The following is a 25,655-nucleotide window of genomic DNA, read 5'->3' as shown; positions in this document are numbered from 1 at the left end:
CCATGGACTGAAACTGGAGCTGAAACAAATACCGAGACACCATTAAATATTAAACAAATATCCTGGGTCAGCATTGACCCTCTCAAACCGGATTTAAAAAGATATCCACAGTATAATAAATGTAATATTTACCATGTCAGAGTTAATGCCGGTGATGCCCTATATTTGCCCAGTCTTTGGTATCATCACGTAAGACAGAGTCATAAATGCATCGCTGTGAATTACTGGTATGATATGGAATACGATTCTAGATATTGTTATTATAAAATGATGGAGCACCTTTGTGGATTTGATAATGTTTAATATAGTGAAATAAATTATTTTTAAAAAAATATGGGGAGTATTATTAATATATTGTTTTTTAGTATTACATTTCTGAAATTATATCTATCAATTAATTATTAATCATCTTGTCACAATGGTAACTGATCTTTAGGTAATTTTTACATTTCTTCACGTTTTGAACATTCCAGAACATTTTGGCATACCCCAGAAAAATGGATGTGTGTGTGTGTGTGTATGGATACAATTTTTCGTCCACGTTTTCGGGCGCACAGATCAACCGATTTGAATGATTAAAAAAACATTCGATTCCTATTGATAGGGAGATGTGTTGATTAGTTTTTGGTAAAGGCAGGTCCAGCAGTTACGGAGATAAAGAGCAAAGAGTGCAGAACATAGAAATCGAGTTTTTGAGAGAACGGAGCATCTGATTTGAATGATTCAAAAAACTTTCTGCTTGTGTTATATAAATGTGCTTTTTCCTTTTATTTTTAAGATAGTCTATATGTATGTGTGTGTACATACATATATATTATGTGTGTATGTGTGTGTTCATATATACGAATATGCACGTATGTATTTATGTATGTGTGTAAAAAAGGGCGCCTCCATACCATTTTTTTTTTCCAAAAATTACGTAATTATTACGAAATATTTCCGTAATCCACATGACAAAAAACAGGCGAAATTATTACATATTTGTTACATTAATCTTACGTAAAAATGACGAAAATATGCAACTTTTTGCGTAAAAATTGCGTAAATATTACGGATTATGGCTTAGTGATTTGATTGATTAAGTTTTGTTTATTTAGTTTTCTGTAAACATATATAAGTTACAGTATTTATAATAATCTATTTGAAAACATTTAATATTCCTCGAATATTTCGTTACGTTACGGGAAGTTCCAGCAATTTGTTTGCCTTATGGCACACCACTAGTTAAATTATTATTTTTGAATAATAAGAATCCTGTTAGATACTTAAATACGTATATATTTAACCATGAATATATTATTTCAAATTTATTATTATTATGAGAATAACGATTTGTTAGCTTTGACTTATTTTCTAAATAATTTAAGAACATTCAAATTTAAATAATCAAGTGACATTAATATAACAGGTAATAGGTCAAGAATTTTAAATATAATCACTAACAAATTGGACATTTTATATATTTGGCGTTTGTGAGGTTTAACATGTGATATTTGATAATAAATCTATTTTATATGAATATTTAATTTTTGCATTTAGTGTAATTGGAAAAGGACTGACACAATTTTCAGGGGATAAAAGACATATCTAAAATATAAAAGTAATTAAATAATTGAACACAAATTGTAGTGACCAGATAAAAGTACCATAAACTAAAAGTATTACTAAAAATACCCCAATAATTTTATTCAATATTTATATGTATGATAATCTTGTCAGTCCTTAAATCATCAAAAGTGAATTTGGCATTTTATATTTAGCATTAAAACATTTTATTTTAATTGTAAAATTACTTTTTAAAACAGTTTAGTTAGTAAAGTTATTCATAACTACACCCTTAGCTTTTTATTTAAAATTAACTTTTAAGTAAAAATCGTGATGATAATAAACAAATATTATTTTAACCAGAAATATGTAAACTAAATTGAATATATTATTATTTTGTTATATTAAAATTTAACCATTTGTTAACTAAAAGTTATTTCGAGTTGATAAAAATACTGATTGAACGTATTTTCCTGTTAAAATATTTTTTACACTTGTTCTTAAGAATAAAATTTGTAGGCACTATATAAGTATATCGTATAATAAAAGCTTTTTTTTGGATTTGCTTTATATATTAAATCCTAACGAGTAGTTTAACCAATTATAGGTTTAAAAAATAATTAGCCGCGCTTTTGATTCATTTATATTAATAATAAGATTAGTGACCTTTTGTTTAAGAGTAAAGAGTTTTTTCGACCCATTCTTCCATGTTGAACGTCGCCGTGTTGGAGCCGTCGGAGTCTCGCTCTTTGAAGATATCTGAAATATAAATTAATAATAATATATGTTATTATATCTATATATATATATATATATATATATATAACTATGATTTTATTTTTCTGATCTAAAAATCCTCTGTCCTTGCTGTAGTATTGCTTACGTCTCTTACCACTGCCTAAGTTGGACTCCGGTTATATTTTGTTCGATAATTACAAATTGCATTATCTGATAAAGTTAACTAAAACTATGTATTGAGTTCAGTTAGGAAACGTTCACAATTGGTAAGCTGACGGACTAGGTGATTCAGAATTGATTAAAAAATAATTTTTTTGTGAAGTTTACATAAATATTTTTGACTCGATTGTAACTTATGTACCTATTATAGGAACAATGTGATCTGGATTTTTTTTTCTTACTAAGGTTTTATTTTTCTCATTTGACAATAATTCAAGCATATTTAAATCGTAGAATTGGTTCATTGTCATCAGTTTTAATTACAAACTTCAAAGACATGATTATAAGTCGTACCACTGCAAAATTCATTACTCGTTGCTCGAATTGCAAAATACCAAGCAGGTATAACCAATAACGACTGTTCATAAACATATCCAACCTCATTCTTAGGATTCAAAAACTCAACTAAGGTAACTAATAACTAGAAAAATTGATCTCAGACTGAATTCTATATGTTTTTTTTGTTTTAGATAAAAGTTTATGTTTTGATGTATCTCGATGAGAGTTATAGTTTGTCAGTTTTGAGTGACGATCTGCAGAGCCGTTTCTTTGTAATTTGGAAAAAAGTTTTAAAAAATCAAAAACAGTTCAAAAGATATTAGTAGGGAATGATACTGGTTAGTTTTAGGTGAAAATCTACCGAGCCGTTTTCTTTTAATTAACTGTTGATAAAAAATTTTAAACCGACTTTTATGGAACTTTTTTTTTATCATAGTTCTTACAACTTACTCTAAAATTACAGCCTTACGAATGTTGTTTTTGCACTAACTATGATGAATTACAAGAATAAAAAACGTTTTTTCTTAAATATATGTTTTTATAAAAAAAGTTTGTATTTACTATAAAACTATAATAGGATTTTATACTTGCAAGTAATACTCTTTCTATAAGAATTCGACTCAATACAAGTTCAAACAAAAAAAAAAATCTATTACCGATTATTTTAATGTTTTTTAATTAGTTGGTATTGGTATTTTGCCTTGAGGCAAGTTACATAATCTTCCCGATATGTGTGAATAATCGACATAATCAATAAAAAATAAATCAATCTATGAGTGATTAAAAGTCTTCCCAGTGGATTTATTACATATAATTGAAAAGGAATGAACACGTTAACTCGGAGTATTTTCTAAAAACGAATTTTCAAAAATCAACAATTTTTATAATTGAACCAGTTTCCTTAGGACTTTAATGGTTTAGTAGTTCATTAAGTAAATCGTCTAATTTTAATTTTAACAAACGCCAAAAAAAACTACTCATTTTCTCAAACTTTGATGAATTTTTAAAATTAAACTACTTGTCGTAAGGCCGTAATATTTCAGTAAGTTCTATAAGACTATATTATATATCGCCAAAAAAAGTTCCATAAAAATCGTCTTAAATTTTGTTTTCAACAGTTAATTACAAGAAAACGGCTCGGTAGATTTTCACCTAAAACTAATCAGTATCATTCCCAAGCAATATCTTTCGAACAGTTTTTGATTTTTTTTAAATCGATTAGGTAGTATGAGCTTAAATGTGGACAAAAAGTTTAACAATTTTTTTCAAATTACAAAGAAACGGCTTGGCAGATCGCGCAAAATTGATAAACAATAGTCTACATCGAGATATATCGAATGGCTTTTAAATTTTTGAAATCGGTCCAGCCGTTTTAGAGAAAACGTCTATTTTTGATCCGAGATAACTATTCTTGTGATATATTATGTATCATAGAAATTCAATTACTCTGATAAAATCAATCAATATTTATTTTGTTTTTACCGATCATGCTCTTCAGTTTGACCGCGCACATGATAAAATCATCGAAGGCAATCATTCCGTCCTTGGTGCCATATCTGTGCATCAGGATGTTCAGGATGTGGTTGTTCAGCCTGTAACCTGCACTGTTCAAGGCCTGACGCAATTCGAAGGCGCTCAGGCAACCTGAACCGTCGCGGTCGTATAGTTTGAAAACGGCCTGAAAATATAATAAATAGAGTTTCAAACACGTCTGAGTTACTGTAAAGTAAAATGATAAAGGCAATATCAAGGACTTCGTACAAATTTTCTAAAGACATCATTCAAATTATGGAATGCAATACCGATGGAAAATATCAATACCGGTATTTCGGTAATTTTTCATTTTAACACCGGAATACCGATAAATTACCGGTATTTTTATTATCTCAAACAAACGTAAACGAAATTGAAAGTTACTAATACAAATATAAAATATATAATTGTATGTACAACAACATCTATATTCAACTAAACAATAAAAACATTAATATAAAACAATAACTTTATTTTTTTAAATAATAATTTAACAAAATTATATCCAATTTAATTAATTCATTATCACTATAGAACTTTTCACCAAAAACAAACTTATGAGTAAGAAAGACCAAAAACTCATAAAAGATCATATTACATTATTATAATAAACTATATTGGCTGTATTCGATGTGTTAAATTAGCATAATCTCCAATATTTAAAAAATAATAATTTTTCTATATTAATTTAAGATCGGATACTTTGTCGAGATAAATAATAAGTTATTACATTTGTTGAGTATTGTTATTTAAAACAATGTTATGCTTCTATAGCATTTTCAAACTTTGAAACGTTTTCCAAAAATATTTTATAATTGTAATAAGAAGCAAAAATATTTAGTAATTATCATAATTATCATGTATAAAGTTAGAAAAAATAAAGATTACAAAGATCACTTAAAAAAAAGTTAAATTTTTACATAAGATGAAACAAACACCATTATCTATCAGTCCAATTCTATTTATTGTAACACGTTATGAAGCCCTTAGTAAAGCAATAAGTCAGTTTAATGACGAGTTGAGATAATATTTGACATTTGTTTATCCTATAGAATCACTTGAAGATATAGCTGTTTATGCGATTATGGAATTTAAACATAAATTTGTTCCGAGAAATTTAAACTGTATTGTATTATGTATCAAATAGCGCTTATTAAAAAATACCGAAAATACCGGTATTTTTGGGGTAAATACCTGTAAAAATACCGCCGAAAAATCGGGCGTTTTACCGGTAATTCGGTATACCGGTATTGCATTCCCTAATTCAAATTATTCGAAACTTTCAATATTTCAACTATTGAAAAAAATGTGTGCTCATCAATAAATGCAGATTTTTTTTTCAATTCGTTCTTATAAAACTAAGTGGTGATGGCGGTGAATCAAAATTGTTCAGAGTAAAAGCTTAAAGTAAGTCTTAATTATACAATGGACTAAGTTCCGGAAGTTGTGCAAGCTTTCTGAACTTAATCCTAAGACTTGAAATTTCAATCTGCTTATATATCCGGGTAAGTTCAAAAAATTGTCATACAACTTCAAGCTCTCACCTTTGCTGTATCAGAGCAGGTCGCAAGTTTGTTCTCGCGCCAGTCAGTAAATAAACAAATGATTATTAAATATATTTTTTGGAAGTTTACAAACCTTCCAATTCCTGATGTCCATCCACAAAGTCTTGAACTCTTCGTATCCTAGTTTACCAGAATGATCATGATCCAGCATAGCTACCATACTGCGACACACGTCCTTGGAGAAACCGCGGCTTTTGGTTTCTGGATAAAATTTTAATAGAAAGATTATATTATAAATTAAATATTTTATTAATTTAAATACAGAAAAAATATCGAAAATAACGTTGAACTTTGTGACTTGAACCTAGGGTTAAAAACAGAACACGAGTAGGTAATTGGGAGTACTATCAGACTATTGCAAGGGATATAGAAATATTTTATTTTTATAGAATATAGAAATTCCTAAAATAAAATTAAATTTATAATTTTTTTATGGTGTTCTTTATATATTTAAGAAATTTATCGATTCATTTCGAACGACATCAAGAAACAACTAGGTAATTGTCTTATAAGTTAGTTTGATAAGTAAAGAAAGTTGACAGATAAATAAGCACAAAAAAGTTGATTACTAACTAATTTTTTAACAGTTATATTAAAGTCTTGTAAAGTTGTTTCTCCAGAAAAATCGATCGTTCTAATTCAAAGGCATAATTTAAGATTTAATAAATAAACTATAAATAGTGTTATTTAAAATATATAGCGTTTATTTGAGAGTTGTCTTAAAATAACGTAATCTAATCGAAAATGTTACATGTGCACTATTATAACGATGATTGGTTAAATTTGTTAGTGGACAAACACCGAAAGCTGATGTTATTCACGCACAAAATTGAAAATTAATTTTACTGTAGAAAATAAAAATGATTGCTAGATGCTATTCTACGTACTAAAGACTACATCAAAGAACACAATTCTTTCAATCATATACATACTGGGTTTTCAGAATTAAATTAAAGAGTATCTTAAATTTAAATGAGAAATTTAGGTGATATAAAATAGATTTTCTCAATTTTAAATAAGAACATTAGGTAAAACGTATAAACTCAAATTGATCCTCTTCTTGTAGTATTTATTACTTTTTGTGATATACTGGGCGAATTAAACCCTTTAAATTTAAATTAGAAAATTAAATAAATTTGAAAGAGTTCAATTGGATCCTCTTGTAGTATAACAAATTCTATTAGACAAAAACTTTTTTGTAAAAAACAATATTATATATCTATTTGTAACTTACATTATATATCTAAACTAAATTTATTTTTACAAACAGTCAATCCTCCTATAACGCGGTAATAGAATAATCGCGCTATAAACTAAAACTTAACTCAAACGCGTCGTATGGAAACCGCGCTATAAAAACATCAAATTAGTATGAATCATAATTTCTAGCCATATGGGGACCAATAAATATAAAAGATAAAGTTTATATAAAAAATAAAAAATAAATTATTTTTATTGAATTGAAGAGTTAATAACTTATGAATTAAAGTAACATCATAATTTAAATATATTGACGAATTCTTATTATAAGACAAAAAAAATGACTTAAAACTTGCAACTTGCGACTGTCTAGATTCTAGAGTACAACTTCCAAGTACAGGTAAGAAAATTGAGTGATCTAACTCTTTAACTCCATTGTCAAACTTTTAAAAGCCCAAAAAATTCTACGATATATCTGAATTTGCCAATTTCGGTATCAAACAATAATTCGGTAAAAAACAATAACAACTGCAAATAATGTTTGATAATTTTTCAGGCAACTGTTCCAATTTTTTTCTTTTTTGACACTTCCTTTATTTTTTGTTTAAAAATTATTTTAACATTTACTTTTTAAGTTATTAAAAACCCTTATTAAATAATTTCCAAATTTGAGAATTACCCAATGGATAAATAAAGGATTTTTTTACCCTTAGAAAAATCTTAAGACATTTATCTATTTGAAATACTGAATATTCTATTACAAGCTTTAAATGAACAGTAACATTATTATACATATAAAACTTAACATCCTTTTGGCTTGATATTTCACTGTAATTAATTTAATTGAAATAATTTGTTAATTACAGTAATGAGACCAATCCTGTATCTGAAATATGAAATATACGGAATATATTTACTCAATGAAAAACTTATAATTCAAAACCTTATATAATACCTAGTTACTATAGAGTCATTCATAGGTTTTGCAAAAGGAACTTATGGGTTGTTGAACAGCGCTGTAGGAGTGTCGCTTTATAAAAGAACTGCCGCAGTTTCAGATCCGCGTAATATGGAAATCGTAAGAGAACCGTGTTATAGGGGGATTGACTGTATATAATACTACAAAAATATTCTTTTATATTTTTAACATATCTTCGAAGGCGTTTTAATTTAACATAAAAATTCAGCACAAAAAGCATTATAGATTTTTATTACCACGAACGCCAATTTCACTCAAAATAATTTCAAGTCTGACATTAAAAAAGCACATAAACTTTTAGGCTTCATCATAAAAAAGCACAAATCAACCAATCCTAGCCAAGAATGCCCGTGTGGTATTTTTACACGTATATTTCTAATAGTTCAGTAAACGGAGAGGAAAAAAGGGTATAACCTCTGAATTTTTTTACTGTGCTCCGAATTGAATGAAATTTTGGAATTAGGTTCATCTTACCCTCAATTTCAAAAGTGAAAATAATTGGGGTTGCGCCATCACCCCCCGGAGGGATGACACCCCCTCTCAATTGTGTAATTACATTTTTTCAAAATAACGTCGGAAATCGATAAAAAAACTAATTATAAGAAAAAAATGTCTTTTATAGTTTTTCAAAAAAACTAATACTTTTCAAGTTACTGGCCACTAAAGATTTATATATTTTTGGCGTTTTTCTTCGTTTTTTTGCAAATATCTCCTAAAATATACATTTTAACGAAAATCATGTAATGAACAAAATAATGTCAATAAAAATCTTAACAAATCGGTATTACATAAAGTGTTCTAGGAAAAATATTAATTAAGATTTGAAAGAGCAAAGTCGTTTTTTATTTCGTTCAAGATTTAATTGTTGTATTTAAAGCCATCTAGTGTCGAGGTTTTACATTTTATGCATTTCGGTTAAATTGGGTTTTATAGTGCTCAACATAAGCTTTAAAATGAGTGCTGTTACAAGTATTTTTGAGAGTAAAATGAGTGAGCTATCATGCAAATAAGAAACATATGCGATGTTTTTTTCTTTGAAATCATATGGTTTAATGAGCGCCATTTCCACCAGAATTAAAGTAATTTACATTCCATCTAGAATTCACTTCATTATAGACATCTTGATGGATTCTAGCAGATTCACTACTTTAGTACAAACTAATTTCAGAAAACTCACGATTTTATAAAAACTTTTTTTTTCCAATTTTTCTAAAAATCGAAATTATTTTCATTATATCTCATAAAGAATAAAAGATATGTATAAAAGCATATAGATAAAAATCAAAGGGATCTTTCTGTTTTTTTTTTATTATTTTTCTTTCACACAAAAATTGACGGCCGCGCAAATTGGAAAAAAAGTTTTTATAAAATCGTGAGTTTTCTGAAAATAGTTTGTACTAAAGTAGTGAATCTACTAGAATCCATCAAGATGTCTATAATGAAGTTATTTTGAAAAAATGTAATTACACAATTGAGAAGGGGTGTCATCCCCCCGGGAGGTGTTGGCGCAATCCGAATTGTTTTCACTTTTGAACTTGAGGGTAAGATGAACCTAATTCCAAAATTTCATTCAATTCGGAGCACAGTAACAAAATTCAGACCTAAAACGCTTCGTTTACTGCACTATAATATTCTCTTATAAACCCTTTCAACTTTCTTTTCATCATCCGACGTACCAGCTAAAGTCTGCGACGCGTTCGACATTCCGAACGATTCCTGGGCGGCCTGGTTGTCTCCGCAGAATCTGGCGCAGATCAGTGAAATAATGTCGCCTACACCAGGACCTTCTTCGCCTGCGCCGCCTCCTCCTGGTCCTCCGCCTCCGCCGGGGGTGCCCTCGAGGGCGGCCACGGCGCGACCGCGGTTTCCGGGCAGTTCTGTTTTTTGTTCGGTCAGGAGGATGTTTTCAGATTTTTGGTGCGAAATTAAAATGGAACGCGCGGGAAAATACCACACGCGGATAGGAAAAAGTGCTACACTTATATACCTCGACATGCAATAATAATAATAGTAATATAATAATAACTAGTTGGTATTGGTATTTTGCCTTGAGGCAAGTTACATGAACTTCCCCGATATGTGTAAATAATCGACTTAAACAATAAAAAAGAAATTAATTTATGAGCGATTAAAAGTATTCCGAGTGAATTTATTACACATATTTGAAAATGAACAAACACCTAAACTCGGAGTATTTTCTAAAAGCAAATTTTCAAAAATATACAATTTTTATAATTGAACCAGTTTCCGTAGGACTTTAATGGTTTAGTATGTTCATTAAGACTAAGTACTCTGTCGTTATACAAAGTAAATCGTCTAATTTTAATTTTAATAAACGTCAAAAAAACTACTCATTTTCTCAAACTTTGATGAATTTTTAAAATTAAACTACTTGTCCTAAGGCCGTAATATTTCAGTAAGTTCTATAAGACCATGATACATATTGCCAAAAAAATGTTCAGTAAAAATCGGCTTAAATTTTCTTTTTAACTATTAATTACAAGAAAACGGCTCGGTAGATTTTCACCTAAAACTAATCAATATCATTCCAGACTAATATCTTTCGGACAGTTTTTGATCTTTTAAAATCGATTCGTAGTATGAGCTTAAATGTGGACGAAAACTATTTTCAAATTACAAAGAAACGGCTCGGCAGATCGCCGCATAAAACTGTGAAACGATAATCCTCATCGGGATACATGAAATGGCTTTTAAATTTCTGAAATCGGTTCAGGCGTTTCTGAGAAAAAATATTTTAGTATAATCTATAAGACGTCAATAAAATAATAACAAAAATCGTCGAATTTTTTTTTAACACTTTATTATAAGAAAATCAATTTAAGGGAATTCCAGTGAAAACTCCTTGGAAATAATAAATTTAACTTGAAACTTGAAGCATCAAAGGCTAAAGTGGTTTTACTTATTTTCGGATCCGAGTAATTGTGAAATTTTGTACAATTTTTTTTAAATCAATCAATTAATTGAATATTTATTATTATTATCAAATAAGTTAATTTTACGTACTGTTTATCTATTAAGATCATTATATATGGTTCAATTTAATGATTCATTTTTAATGATCCCGATGAAGCTTAAAAAAGCATGAACAATTTCGCGAAGTTTTTTTTATTAATAATTTCTAGAAGGTATTAATTTCATCAGTAAAGAACGATTGTTATGGAACCCATTTTATGGGTAAAATCTTACATTATACAAAAAATAATAGATACTGAAAATCACTATATAAACTTTTATTTTACTCATTTAAAAGCAAACGGTATCTTTTAAAAAAATGTAGAAGTTCTCTAATATTGGTACGTACGAAAGCAAATGCTCCAAATTGTTTTTTTTTCGTTTAATTAATCAATATATTACGTTTTAATACCGCATTAAAATTGATAATTAACTATTAATTATTATAATTATTTATTTAAATACATATAACTAACATATAGTGTGTTGCATGCCGAACTATATAAAGTGTATCAATTTTCTTACCCCAAATATAAGCAAAAGCAAAAACTAAACGCTTAACAATAATATAGGAAATTTTGCAAAAGTAAAATAGATTTTATATAAATTATAATTTATAATGATGTAATAATTATAAGTTCAGCAATCAGTCACAACCCAGTACATATATAGGACGATGTTAAGTTTTACAAAAAGCATTAAAAAAAAGCACATGCAGAAAAAATAATTATTCTACCTATAATTTAATGGTAAACTATTATTCGATCTATATGTATTGAATATTTAAAACTTATAACTTACACATTTAAACTTTGTGCATAAATTAATAAATTTTTCTTTAAATTTATACAACAAAATGCAAAAAACAACGAAACTAGAAGATAGAACTAAATAAAATTTCAAAATCAAAAACTTAAGTTCAAATTAAAAGAAATGTTAAATTTAAAGTTATAACCAATGCTAGTTAAGTATTTATTATAGAAGAATTAATCAAGCAATTGGATTATCATTCGAAAAAGCATTCTTCAAATTTACTTCAAATAGCTGATTTTTGAATTCACAAACTTTTAAAAGATGATATTGAACTAAAGCCAAAAGAAGACTTTGTTAAATGTTATTCAAAAATTGTAACAAAACCTATTTACTGGTATATCTTTTAAACTCAAACTTGAATAAGACCTAATAATTTATAAATAACAATTTTCTTCTTGATATTCAGAACCAGTTCAGATTTTATTTCAAAATTTCAGGACATAATATATTTGGTTTTCAAGCTTTGTTTGTGAGTTCTGTTTATAATATATTTGTATTTATTATTTACATATAATATTATCTTCATCTTATATCACAGCAAGCCTTTCATTATTAAAAAATGAAAAAATGTATTAATTTTGTCATAAAAGATGATAAGAAAGATGCGATATAATAAATAAATTACTTCATAAAAAGGCCAATTAAGTAAAAATTAAAGTTTAATAGCAATTTTTTTTAGTAAGTTGTTGTCATCTTTGCACAATCACAAATAGTGAAAAAATTGCCCCAAATTTTATTGAATTGAAATTATTTGTTGAACTATTTAAAATTCATACTCGGAATTCGTCGTCTTTGAAAGACCTTTCTTAAAAATAAAATTACTAAAGTGTCTTGACAAGGTAACGTTAATAATTACCTATCCGGATTGTCCAAATTAAATAATTTGAAAATTGTTAAATAATTTGGAAATAATTTTTACCCCAATTCTGTTCATAATATATTTACATTTTTATTAAAATAAAAAATATATGAATTTTATTATAAAAATTTGTAAAACACAGATTCATGTAATAAGTAAGATTCACATAATAACGTATTACTTCGCAAAAAGGGTGTTAGAAAAAAAACTAGAACTTTGGTCTAACTCAAACAATGTTTTGGTTATTTTGGTTATTTTTGTTAATTTTCATAATTTTTATTCATTTGAACTTTGGAACCAGAACGCTAAATAGCATTTCTTTAAATACAATTAAAAATAATGACTAAATTTTCCCAGTTTTTTAGAATTACGACAATTTGTTAAATTATGAACTTAATAAAGTTTTAAAAATTTGTCGACTTTGAAAGGCCTTTATTTGAAAAAAAAAATCACCAAAGTGCCTTGAAAAGTAACATTAAAAATTGGCCATCAGGATTGTAAAATAGTTTTCACGGCTTTTCGCCAATTCTGTTCATAATGTATTTATATTTTTATATTAAAATAAAAAATATATAAATTTTCTTAAAAAAAAATTGTAAACACAGATTAATGTAATGAGAAAAATTTGCATAAAAAAGTATTACTTCATAAATAAGGTGTTAGAGAAAAAACTAAAATTTTGGTCTAGCTTTCTAACAATTTTTGGTCATTGCAGTTAATTTTCATATAATATTATGATTTTATTCCATTCAAATGACATTTTTAGAATCATATATAACGGCACAATTGCTCCAAGTTTTCTACAATTTAGACAATTTGTTAAATTATGATTTTAATAAAATTTCCAAAAGTTGCAGACTTGAAATGCCCTTCTTTGAAAAAATTTTTACAAAAATGCTTTGGCAAGAGTTAATAAAAATTGACACATGTAATTAAATCAGTCTTGTACAGTACCGTTACTTTCATTTAAAAAAAAAAAAAAAAAAAATCATTATAAGTTCCATTCACGTGCGTTTGTATATTCAAAAATGTTATTTGGTATTTAATTTAAAAATACTTTTTGTCAGATGAATGTATCTTACTTGCAAAATTTTTACCAAAACTTTCGTTCTTGAAGTATATCCATTCAAAACCCATATAACATAATTTTTTTCATAATATCAAACATATTTATTATTACACAATTTGTCAAATTTTATTGCAAACACCTCTTTTAAAATTCACCAAAATCTGAACTGTTTCCGAACTTAAAAACGATGCAAAACATTCTACTTCATCAAGAATAAAACTAAATAGAGATATCTTGTTATCCACTTCTACCAAATCTAAATTTTTATTATCAAACCAATAAAAAAAAAATATTTTCTTACCGTTCCTCATGGAATAATCCAAAATCTCCTTAAGTTCCATCCAGTCGACTTCCTGGTCTTCACCAGCAAGACGAAGGAAGAACTGGTACACCTGGTCATCAGGTCTGGGCTGGTCAGGTGTTGGTTCAGGTTGAGGAACCACGATCTGATGTTTTGGGAAAAAAATTGAAGAAAAATTAGTATTTTGTGGTGATGAAAGCAGAGACAAAAAACAGGAAAACAAGAAAACAAAATAGTTAAAAACACATCTGAAAATTATTAGGTTGTCAAATATCTCCCTTCCGCTTTTTTGTATGGTTTATAATACAATATATTTGACAACCTATTTTTTTGGACTGTGGAGTAATAGGTCAACTACTATGTACATCAGAATGAAATTTTGATGAATTTTGAAGGAAGATTAATGAAAATTATTAGACAAAGTACTAAAGTATTAGAATTTACAAGTTGGCTAAGATTGGAAATTGATTGCTAAAAATGTCAATTCACTTGAAATTTGAATTTAGCTGAAATTATGAGCCTAGATAATATCAGAATATAATATACATAAAAAATGTAATGTCTACATTATTATTGCTGAAAAGCAGCTGAGATGTGCCAGAAATTAAAATAATATATGATACAGTCAACTGTATATGTTTGGCAGATGAAATTATATAATTCAGTTTAATAAATAACGCAATAAGTCCAAAATTACTTACATATATTTTTTTAAACTTATGCATGTCGCATTTTGGTTTACTTTACTAAATTATTTTACAATACAAAAAATAGATCTACTTATGACTTGAAAATTTTTCTGATTTTTTTGATCTCAAAAATTTTAGGTTTTGTTCAAAATAATTTAGTTTCCAAGTATAAATCTACCCAAAATAAATCTGTATACAAAAAAATAATATTAAGAGCAATTTATAAATATCAATAATTATTATCAATTAGTAAATTTTTAAACACAACACCGGTTATCAAATTTTTTGTTAATTTTCAAATAGGTAATTTAGTATTAATTTTATTAAATATAAACCGAGACCAGGATTATTCTGTTAAGTACTTATATAATAATTAGTTCATATAACATTAATACTGCAACGTTTAATTTTTTTTTAAATTAATGTGTTATGTTGAAACAATTTTTATAACAAGTAAATAGTACATAGTGTTAATTTTTAATTCTCTGAATACAATTTTATAAAATCCATTAAATGATTAATTTATAATAAATTTAAAAAGTTCACTTTTTAATTGTTAAGAAATATTTGTTTCAACATAACACACATGGGCTTGATCGAGGTAAAATCTTACATACTTATTTATAAGACATTATGTAAAAATTTCTTGAAATATAAAATATTTGTCAATAGAAAATAAACATATGAAAAATCTCAATTTAAATTTAACACAAGGATAATTGACTTATCCTTGTTTATTATGAAAACTGAACCTTGTACTACTCTATATACATTTACACAGAATCTTGCAATATCTTTTTAATTTTTTTTTTAGAATTTTCAGGAATATAATGTCTTATAAATAAGTCGTTTTTTTATTTTTTACTTACGTTATTAATACCACCATTATAGTTATCTCCAGTCGCCTAAAAATTATAATGTGAATATAATGTGATACAAAGCGGACAGATACATGCCAGAAATCGTTCGCATATAGTGACATTACATAACAGGGAACATAGATTTTGATCAAGGAAAAAATATATAAACCACGTCAAAAAAGTTGCTTTAAAATCAATAATTAATAGTAGAAAATGCATTGCAACCCAAAGATATTCCATAGATTTTTTTTTTTGAAATCTACAACTGTACAGTAGAAAAAGCTAGAAAAATTTAGGAAAAAACTAACAATTTTGCAACGAATGCAACACTTTATGATAATTAATAACCGTTTATGAAATATTTCAATCAACCTCTAAAAAGACTTCCTAAATCGTCTAAAAAGATGACTTCCTATAATGTACAGTAGTACACTACTAAATATTTAATAAAAATAATTTAAGTTTCAATTTCAAAGCTCCAAAGCTCTCAAATGAGTCAAAATTAGAGTAATAAATTTCAATTAATTTAAAATTAAAACGTTTTCTTGTACCCTTGATCAAAATGTATGTTCCTTGTTAGCAATTAAAAGAAAATGTTAAAGTAAAATTATATTTTATGCATACCATAAAATAATGGTTAAAGTTAGTCTTTGTTTTGGCCATGATAAAAATGTTTTTTGATAATAAAGTAAAAGACAAAATTTTATTTTAAAAGTCAACGTTATGGATAAAATTTCCCATAAATTGAAGATGACTAATGTGGTACGATAATAAAATTTAAATATTTTTCAAAAAATCGTAGATCAACTTCTAAATAACAAAATAATTGAAAATCAATGAAACTTCACCATATAATTATTTTTTTCGTTATTTGAAACAAAAACTATTTTTTTTATGTAAAAAACTGAATAAAATGTTTGAAATTTTCCAAAAATCTAAGATGACTAATGTAGTACGATAATAAAATTTAAATATTTTTCAGAAAATCGTAGATCAACTTCTAAATAACAAAATTATTACTTTTCAATGAAACTTTACCATATAATTATTTTTTTCGTTATTTGAAACAAAAACTATATTATTTTTATGTAAGAAAGCTATTTATAAAAATGAATTTAATATGAGTGTGAAAGTTGACCTATAATGATATATATTTGACCAATAATTCCAAATGAAACCTGAAAATTAAAGCCAATTAGTAATTTTGATATTAATCTGCATATATTTTTGTTGTATTTTTTTCTTGTTTAAGTGTTTCTGTTTTCAAAAATATATTTCGCAAAATGTCTTTTTCAAAATAAAAATAGGAACATCGACTGCACTACTATACCACCTTCAGCATTCCAAAAATAAAAAATCTACGAAGCAAAAATTTCTCAAAAAAATATACGTAGCGCAAAAATAAAAATCTCGACAAAATAAAAAAAATATTTTGTTTAATTTCTAAACTATCTACTATTTTATACTAAAGTTTCTACTACCGTTTCTGCTATTTTAAATATTATTAAATATTGTCATATGTTTCTGGCTAAATGTTAACATTGTGATAGGTTTTTAGTCCAGAATTTTTTAATTAAATATTTAGAATAAAAATGTATAATAAATATTAATATTAAATATATATTAACTTGGATTTGCAAATCGAACAAATTTAAACAAATTAGTTTTGTGCCTAGAATTAAAATAAAGTCTAAAATAAATTTTTGTGAATAGTTTTACTCCGATAATTTCAAATTTTTCTGAACTGAAAAATATATTTTCGAAAAAGAATCTAGACGAGAAAAATCATTTTTTAAAAATTAAATTTGAAAAAATCTGGATTGTAAAATGTATTTTGCAAAAAAAAACATGTGTACTTCAGAAAATTTAGAAAATTTCAATTTAGTCATTATAATTTGGACCAAAAACAAAAGTTTAAAAAAAATTCTGGACTACAAAACAAAATCGTAAGAGATTTCGTTGTATTAATGTGAAGAATTATTTTTTATACTAAATTTCTAGTAGCATTTGTGTATTTGGTGTTCAGTATCAATTTAGCAGCAATTTGTGTATTCGTGTGGTTTTTAGTTGTAAGAACCATTGATACGACCAAGTGCAGTTAATATGATATATAGATATGTCTAAAAGTTTGAGAAATACTGATGAAAAACTCACCCTGTCGTCGATTTCGCCGACGCCGACTTCCTCGTCATTTTCCCTGAAAGAAAAAAATCACATTTAAATAATATAGATGAAAAACAATTAGTAAAAATTGGAGTCAAAATCACACAAAATTAACGTAAGATCAGAAATTTACTTATTGAATATTATAATATTTTGAAATTGATCTGAATTTTAACACTCTTATAGCTGTGAAAAAAATTGTTCATAATTACTAACTATAATTAAAATATAATTTACGTAATTCTTAACCAAAAAAAGGAGCCATTTGATAGTTCTACAAATGTAGATCTCTACATGACTAACTCTATTGTTGATAAATTTACTATATTTTTAAATCTACATTAAACTTTTCATTTATATTCCTTTAAAAATGTTCAAATTTATGTACGGTCCATTTAAATTTCTAGAAAGTTTAAAATAAAACATGACCTAAAAAATGTTGACAAACACAGATTTACTTTAATCGTCTTTAATCCAGATAGAAATGTAGAATATCTACATCCAACAACAAATTAAAGGAATAGATATTTATCATTGGCAACTTTGATAGATTTTTCTCTTTCATCGATCTTAAACCATACTTTTATCATTTTTAATATATGGTTCTAATAAAAAAGAATACTAACAGATAAAAGATTTATGTTTTAAAACTACATACCAGCATACATAATATATGCTACAAAATACTAACCTTTTTCAGAACGTTCCCGAAAATCTAATAATGTTAAATTTAATTTTAGCATGACATACGAAAAACATTAAGCACTAATAGCTGTTAAATTAATTTCATAGCCATGACTAAATTTTTTATGAAGCAATTTCATTAAACATAAATTATTATATATATATATATATATATATATATATATATATATATATCCATTAATTTTACGTACTCCATGTGATTTTTGTTCAGAGAATACTCTCAACAAAAATTCTCCTTCCTCGTTTGGTTCGAAAGTTGAAGGCACAATGCAGTAAGTACCAGGTGGTAATTTGAAACGGCAGGAAACCTGGGAAAACATTATAAAAAATTAATTTAGATTTAATTTTGCTTTTAGAAAAAATACTATGAGGTTATTTTATTCAAGTCCCAAGTTTGTATCTTACATCCATCAATATTTTTGTTATAAAAAACACTTATCAAGAGATTTAATTTAATTTTAGTAATGTTGTTCTGCTATATTTCACAGTCGCTTTATTTATGGTTTTGAAACAGCAAACAATTCTCATCTACGTGGCTTCTCTGAAAGGCCACCCAATGGCTGTCCAAACCTTATTTGATAAAACTATCAAATTATTACAATTTCCAGATAGTAATGATATTTTTAATTTGATTTAGCAATGTCTGTATAAGCTATTGTCTAGCAAAAATAGATATCACTACTGTTTAATATCAGGTTGCCTAATGAGGAAATGAGTAGTTTTTTTTGACGTTTGTTAAAATAAAAATTAGACAATTTACTTGGTATAATGATAGAGTACTTGGTCTTAATAAACGTACTAAACCATTAAAGTCTTACGGAAACTGGTTCAATTATAAGAATTATTGATTTTTAAAATTTGCTTTTAGAAAATACTCCTAGTTAACGTGTACGTTTGTTTTCAATTATGTGTGATAAATTCACTCGAAATACTTTTAATCACTCATAAATTAATTTATTTCTTATTGATTAAGTTGATTATTTACATATATCGGGAAGTTCATGCAACTTGCCTCAAAGCAAAATACCAATACCAACTAGTTTATTGATTATTTTTACTTACTTCTCTTAAATTAATAAATGACTGCGATCTAGCTACTGAAGCATTGTATTTGAAGAAGTTGATGTCCAACGGCCTTGGCATACGGTTGGGATCTCTCAACTACCAAAAACATACAAAATATTACTAAAAACCTATGATAAATAATCGCCAATTATCAATAATCATACATGATAGACTGCAAATCCAATTGTCAAACATTCCATTCCCAAATTCCTTCTGGACCTCCTATTTTTCTGCATAAGAGCTATAATGACTGTACATTTGCCTTCTTCGTCCTCCTCGTCAGGCTCTTCGAGAGTGATTGTGTATTGTGGATTGTGCCAGAAAGTATCTGAAAAAAAAAATTAGAATTATATTTTGTTGATTAACGAATTTATTCTACAACGTACCTAAATAATTTCTGCATCCACCAGCTGTGACTCCACGTACCCATTCGCCTTCAAATGTGGATGTCTCCCACTTTTTCTTGCCTTGGCTCAACTATAAAGACACCAAAACGTTTGTCTTATATATAAAAATGGAGCTCTCAAACAAATGATTCGGTAAAACTCGAAAACGGCTAAACCGATTTGGCCAGTCTTATTCTTGAAAAATTCGTGCTAATCAGTAGGTTGTCGGAAAGGTGAGATATTATCTCAAAATCGCGTAGAAACTTTACATTTTAATCTGAACATTTTTGTAGAAGCGTAATTTGAATAAAACAATGAACGGTGGCTAATACGTCAAATGTCAAACGTTTTGAACAGATGATGTTCAATTATGTTTAATAGGATGTTTTATGTGAATATTATTTAATTATGATTAAATTGTAATAGGTACTTTTGTTCGAAGTTATATTTATACACAAAAACGTTATTGAATGGATCGCAAGTGTTACTAGGAACTCAAAATATCAAATTTTTTGAAATGTTAATGTGAAAATGCACTTTTTGGCATATTTTTCTCAAACACGATGCTCTGAAAGATCTCATTTGTATAATTATATACTCATTGGTACTTATAAAGCATTTTCTAGTTATTTTTTATTTATGTTGTTTGAATTCAGAATCTAAATTTGGTATCGAACAAAGGGACAATTTGTCGAATAACATTTTCCCAGTTATAATTTCCCAGAATTTATTGAAGAATAGATAGTAATATATGAAGGTCCGGGGTTAAAAAGGTCCATCACCGATGTGTCAAAAACCAGTAAAGTTAAGCATTGTTTAACAACAATATTTGAAAGTAGAGGGAAAAAGATGTATAACCAGCTATAACCTTGATTCTCATGACTTTGCTATCGAAAGATAAACAGTAATCTTTGAAAATCCATAATAAAAGTATTTTCTTCCATTGGTAGTTTTTTAGCATTAGTTAAAAATGTAATTATTTTGTAAAATACCTTTAAAATTAAAATAAGACATTAAACCTGTTTGCCGTCTGGCCGTTCCAAGTTACTCCGCCTATAGGATAAAAATGACTAGATAAATTTTTGAAAGACGGAAAAAAGCACATTTCTACAATGGTGAAGTAGCGGGCAGTTTTGCTGAACGTAGTTAGATAATTGTTCGTTTGAAATGTGTTATTTGTTGTGATATAATTGGTATGATTTTTATAATATAATTAATATTTGCTCAAAGTCAAATTGGACCTTTGTGTCTCGCCCTGCTCTACATATATACTAGTTATTAAATTTACTTTAATTCATCGAATGTTACTTGAAACTTTTCAAAAAGCAGGCCAAAGAAGAAATACTTAATTCATTTTCTATCTATCCTCGCTGAAATTTAAAAATTTTGTATAAGCTCAGTAGCATTATTTACAATTATACACAAAATCCAGAAACCAAAAAAAATCTGAAAAACTTGAAACATAATCAATAAGTCGAAAGACCTAAAAAGACTTGGATTGGATTATACCATGTTTTCTGAAAGTGTATAAAACTTCCAGTTTAATTGTATTGACAAAATATAGACAAACTAATGGAGTTTATAATACTTCATTGTATATAGCATTCAAACAATACATCCTTATACACTTGAAGTATTAATTATTTTGATTCTCTAGAAATTGTTTAGAATATACCTTACTTAGCAAAACAATGTTTGCCAAATCAGCTAGTGAATAATGTTTGTTAGACAAAAAAAACTCTAATAATACCTTTTCCTCGCTGAGAGAATCAGGGCTCAAGTTGCACATTTCTATTCTGTCGAATCTTGATGAGAAGTCCCTGAAGGACATCCAGAACTCACCATCCATATCAAATGTTAAACCGATTTCTTCTTTTACGTGGGGTGGAATAAAACGCCATTCAGGAGACCTGAAAGGATAAAAAATTATGAAATGCAACAATTTGCAATCGATGGTCAAATATCTTTTTCTACTTACTGGTCGCTCCAAGCTCCAGTCCATTCAGCTTCATTACCCCAAGGATTTCTTAATCTCAACAAAGGAATTTTTCCAGTAGAATTTGGAGTTTCGATGTCTACAAAATGGACTCTGGTTACTGAGTAAGCGTGACCCTTAATTAGACCTTCTGAGGTCTCTGCTTCTAGTACGTTTGGATCAGGCTACCAGAAAAAATAGATAATTTTACAAAATTTAAGGATACAGATGAAACAAATTAATTGTTATTGATTACATGTACATGTGAAAAATTTGGAATTGGAAAATGATGGTAAAATTTTTAGTATTGAAGACAAAGTGTAGGTCACTGGCTACATCTATCAACAAAGTGTAGGCATTCTATGGATAAACTCATTGGTACAACCGTACAACTCAAGAATGTCTTTGACTGAAAGTCAAGAAATATTGATTTTATTGGTTAACGTTTTACCTCAATGCTGCATCCCATCAACGAATTTCTCTCATAGGCCTTGAGTAGAATTTTGAACAAATTTGGAGGAGCTTCGTTCAATTCATACATTTCAGTAACACCTCCTGTGAAATCTTCCATGGCTTCACAAGTCGAACCTCCTTTAAGAGCTTCATATGAACCATGCAATCTTTAATAAAAAAGATTAGTAATAAAATAGTAAGAATAGGTTTTTAAATGTCTAGGAATTCTTACTTGGCGTAAGCTTTTTCGAGCAAGGCACTCCAAAATTCATTTTTCTCGGTCGAGTGCAAAAATACTAATTCGCCTCTGTAAGTAGGCAGTCTGTCGTCTATGACGACATCGATCCATCGTCCATATTGCCAAAATCTGGAAAGAAAAATAAATATATTTTGAAAATTTCTTAGGAAGAAATTTGCCCTGATTAGGTGATTTTTTTTCACTCCAAACCATATGTAAGCTATTCTAGAGATTATATAAAGAACTGTTGAATGTAACTGAAAAATAACAATAAACTTTATAAAAAAGATTAAACTAGTGGGGCGCTTGGTATCGTGCCTTAAGGCAAATTTCTGGAACTTCCCGTACCGTAATTAAACATTCGAAGAATAAAAATAATCAGCCACCCAACTCAGCTATAACGACATGCTCACGCACAACGCTATGAGCGGATGTCTAGGATCTACTCGGAATTTCTGCACTTTTTGCTCTGTATTTTCAAAACAACTGGACCTGCCTATGCCAAAAACTAATCAGCACGTCTCCACATCAATACGAATCGAATATTTTTTGAATCATTCAAATCGGCCGATTTGTTCTCTCAGAACCTGCAATTTTTTGCACTTTTTGCTCCGTATCTTCGAAACGCATAGACCTGCCTTCGCCAAAAACTGATCGGCACGTCTCCTTATTAATACGAATTGAATGTTTTTCGAATTATTCAAATCGGTTGATACGTGTTCCCGAAATCGACGACGAAAATTTGTATCCGCACACACACACATACCGATTTTATTTCTAAGGTATGCCAATGTATTCAGAAACCTCTGAAACGTAAAGATATATAAAAAATTTCATTTTCGATTTTTGGCGATTATTATAACTTACCCGTTAATCACGTTTATTTGAAAATTGTATCCTTTCATTTTGATTGACAATAAAACTATGCAAATAGGTACCGTTAACTAAACATCAGTGCTCAACGCCCAACAAACTTACGACAAAAAATACTTTCGATGAAAAATTGATAATGCAAACTTTTTATTTGGGATTCGCGATGTCGGCCGATTAAAGGCGATGACTGATTACACAGCTTTTGCCCTCTACTTTAAAATACCATATATTACTAAGATAAAAATAACCTGGAGATAATAAAAACTAGTGGGGTGGGTGGCATCGTGCCTTAAGGCAAATTGCTGGAACTTCCCGTACCGTAACGAAATGTTCGAGGAATACTGAATGTTTTCAAATAGATTATTATAAATATTGTAACATTGTCTAATATTTATAAAAATTATAAACTGAATTGCAAAGTTGAAATTATTTGTTTCAACAAAAAACTAAAAAAAAAAAAAAAAAAAATGAACAAATTTTTTTTTCTCCAAAATCAATTATTTTGTTAAGACAAGCAGAAAGTTTTTGAATCATTCAAATCGGACGCTTAGTTCTCTCAAAACTGCCAATTTTTACATATTTAGCTCCGTATCTTCGAAATGGCTGGGCCTGCCTTTGCCAAAAACTAATAAACACTTCTCCCAATCATTACTAATTGAATGTTTTTTAGATCATTCAAATCGGATACTCCGTTCTCTCAAAAATTCGATTTCTATTTTCCGCACTCTTTGCTCCGTATCTCCGAAACGGCTGGACCTGCCTTTGCCAAAAACTAATCAGCTCTTTTCCCTATCAATAGGAATCGAATGTTTTTTGAACCATTCAAATCGGTTGATCCGTGCGCCCTAAAACGTGACTGGAAATTTGTATCCACACATACATACACACACACACATACACACACACACACACACACACACACATCCATTTTTTCTGAGGTATGCCAAAATGTTCAGAAACCTTCAAAACGTCGAGAAATGTAAAAATTTTCAATTCCGATTTTCGGCCCATTACAATAACTTACCCTACGGGAAGTTAATTATATCTAGATATCATCAATCAAATAACACTGCTCAACACAAAAAACTACTCTCATTAAAAAATTAACAATATTTATAGATCGCGATGTCGACCGATTTAAGGCAAGGTCTGATTTCTCATCTTTTGCCCCTTATTTTAAAATAGTATCGTTATAAATACCATACATTACTGTGATGGCTGATTACACATCTTTTGTCCTTTACTTCAAAATATTATCGTTAAAAATACCATACGTTAGGGGGCGTCTATTAATCACGTGAGGATTTAAGGAGGTTCATGACAAAAAATCAGGAAATATCACGTGGGGATGGAGGGGTATAGTAAGATATCACGTGTATTTATTTTTTTACTTGATTTTTTTTTTAAATCCAAACATTTGCAAAAAAATCAAAATTTAACATTTTTTTCTCGTAATGTTTGGTGGGGGAGGAAGTAATTTTGATTATCACCACGTATCACCAAGGTGAAGAGGGGGGTCCAAAAATTCTTGAAAAATCAACCACGTGATTAATGGACGCCCCCTTACTTGTTTTTAAGATAATGATGATGGCCCTTTTTCTGATGGCATTATCAACTTACCTAAAATGAAATATACCAGCATACTGGTCAGTAAAGCCTTGATCATCAGGTACAATACGGAAGAACAATTTGGAGTCCAAAGTCAAATTGGCAACAGCAGCCAGGAGCCAACAATCTCCCAGTTCTCCTTGTTGGACGTCGAAACGGGAATAACCTTCGACGAATAGTTGAGGATCATCAGTAAACTCCTGGAAAATCAAAAACAAATATCATATCATTTATGATGAATCCAATGATAAACAGAAATCTGTAGATAATCCTTGATGAGAATATGACTTGGCAATTGCACAAATTGTAATAAGTTGTAATATCCAAATTTGAGTAGTTGGTAACCAGAGTGGACCATCCCACAAAATAGGCAATCTAAGATAAGGTAAGTTTTCACTAAATGCAAAACCGGACAAATCTGTCGTTAAAGGGTAGCCAAAAATCTGATTTGTATCTACAGTTGTTTCTATTTTTACGACAACCCAGAGTATACCGGTATACCGGTAAACCGCCCGATTTTTCGGCGGTATTTTTATCGGTATTTATTGCAAAAATACCGGTATTTTC

At 28.2% G+C, this 25,655-nt stretch overlaps 1 protein-coding gene across 4 annotated transcripts in view; it reads right to left on the bottom strand.

The window, feature by feature from the left end:
* Positions 1-25,655, bottom strand: part of LOC113389071 (calpain-A-like) — a 609,920-nt gene that overhangs the window by 97,089 nt on the left and 487,176 nt on the right. The window lies entirely within an intron of this gene.

This window comes from Ctenocephalides felis, unplaced genomic scaffold (assembly GCF_003426905.1).
Source record: "Ctenocephalides felis isolate EL2017-DRISC unplaced genomic scaffold, ASM342690v1 CF-g0.4_SCAFFOLD_03573, whole genome shotgun sequence".
Taxonomy (NCBI): Eukaryota; Metazoa; Arthropoda; class Insecta; order Siphonaptera; family Pulicidae; genus Ctenocephalides; species Ctenocephalides felis.
This window is presented reverse-complemented; position numbering and strand designations above follow the sequence as displayed.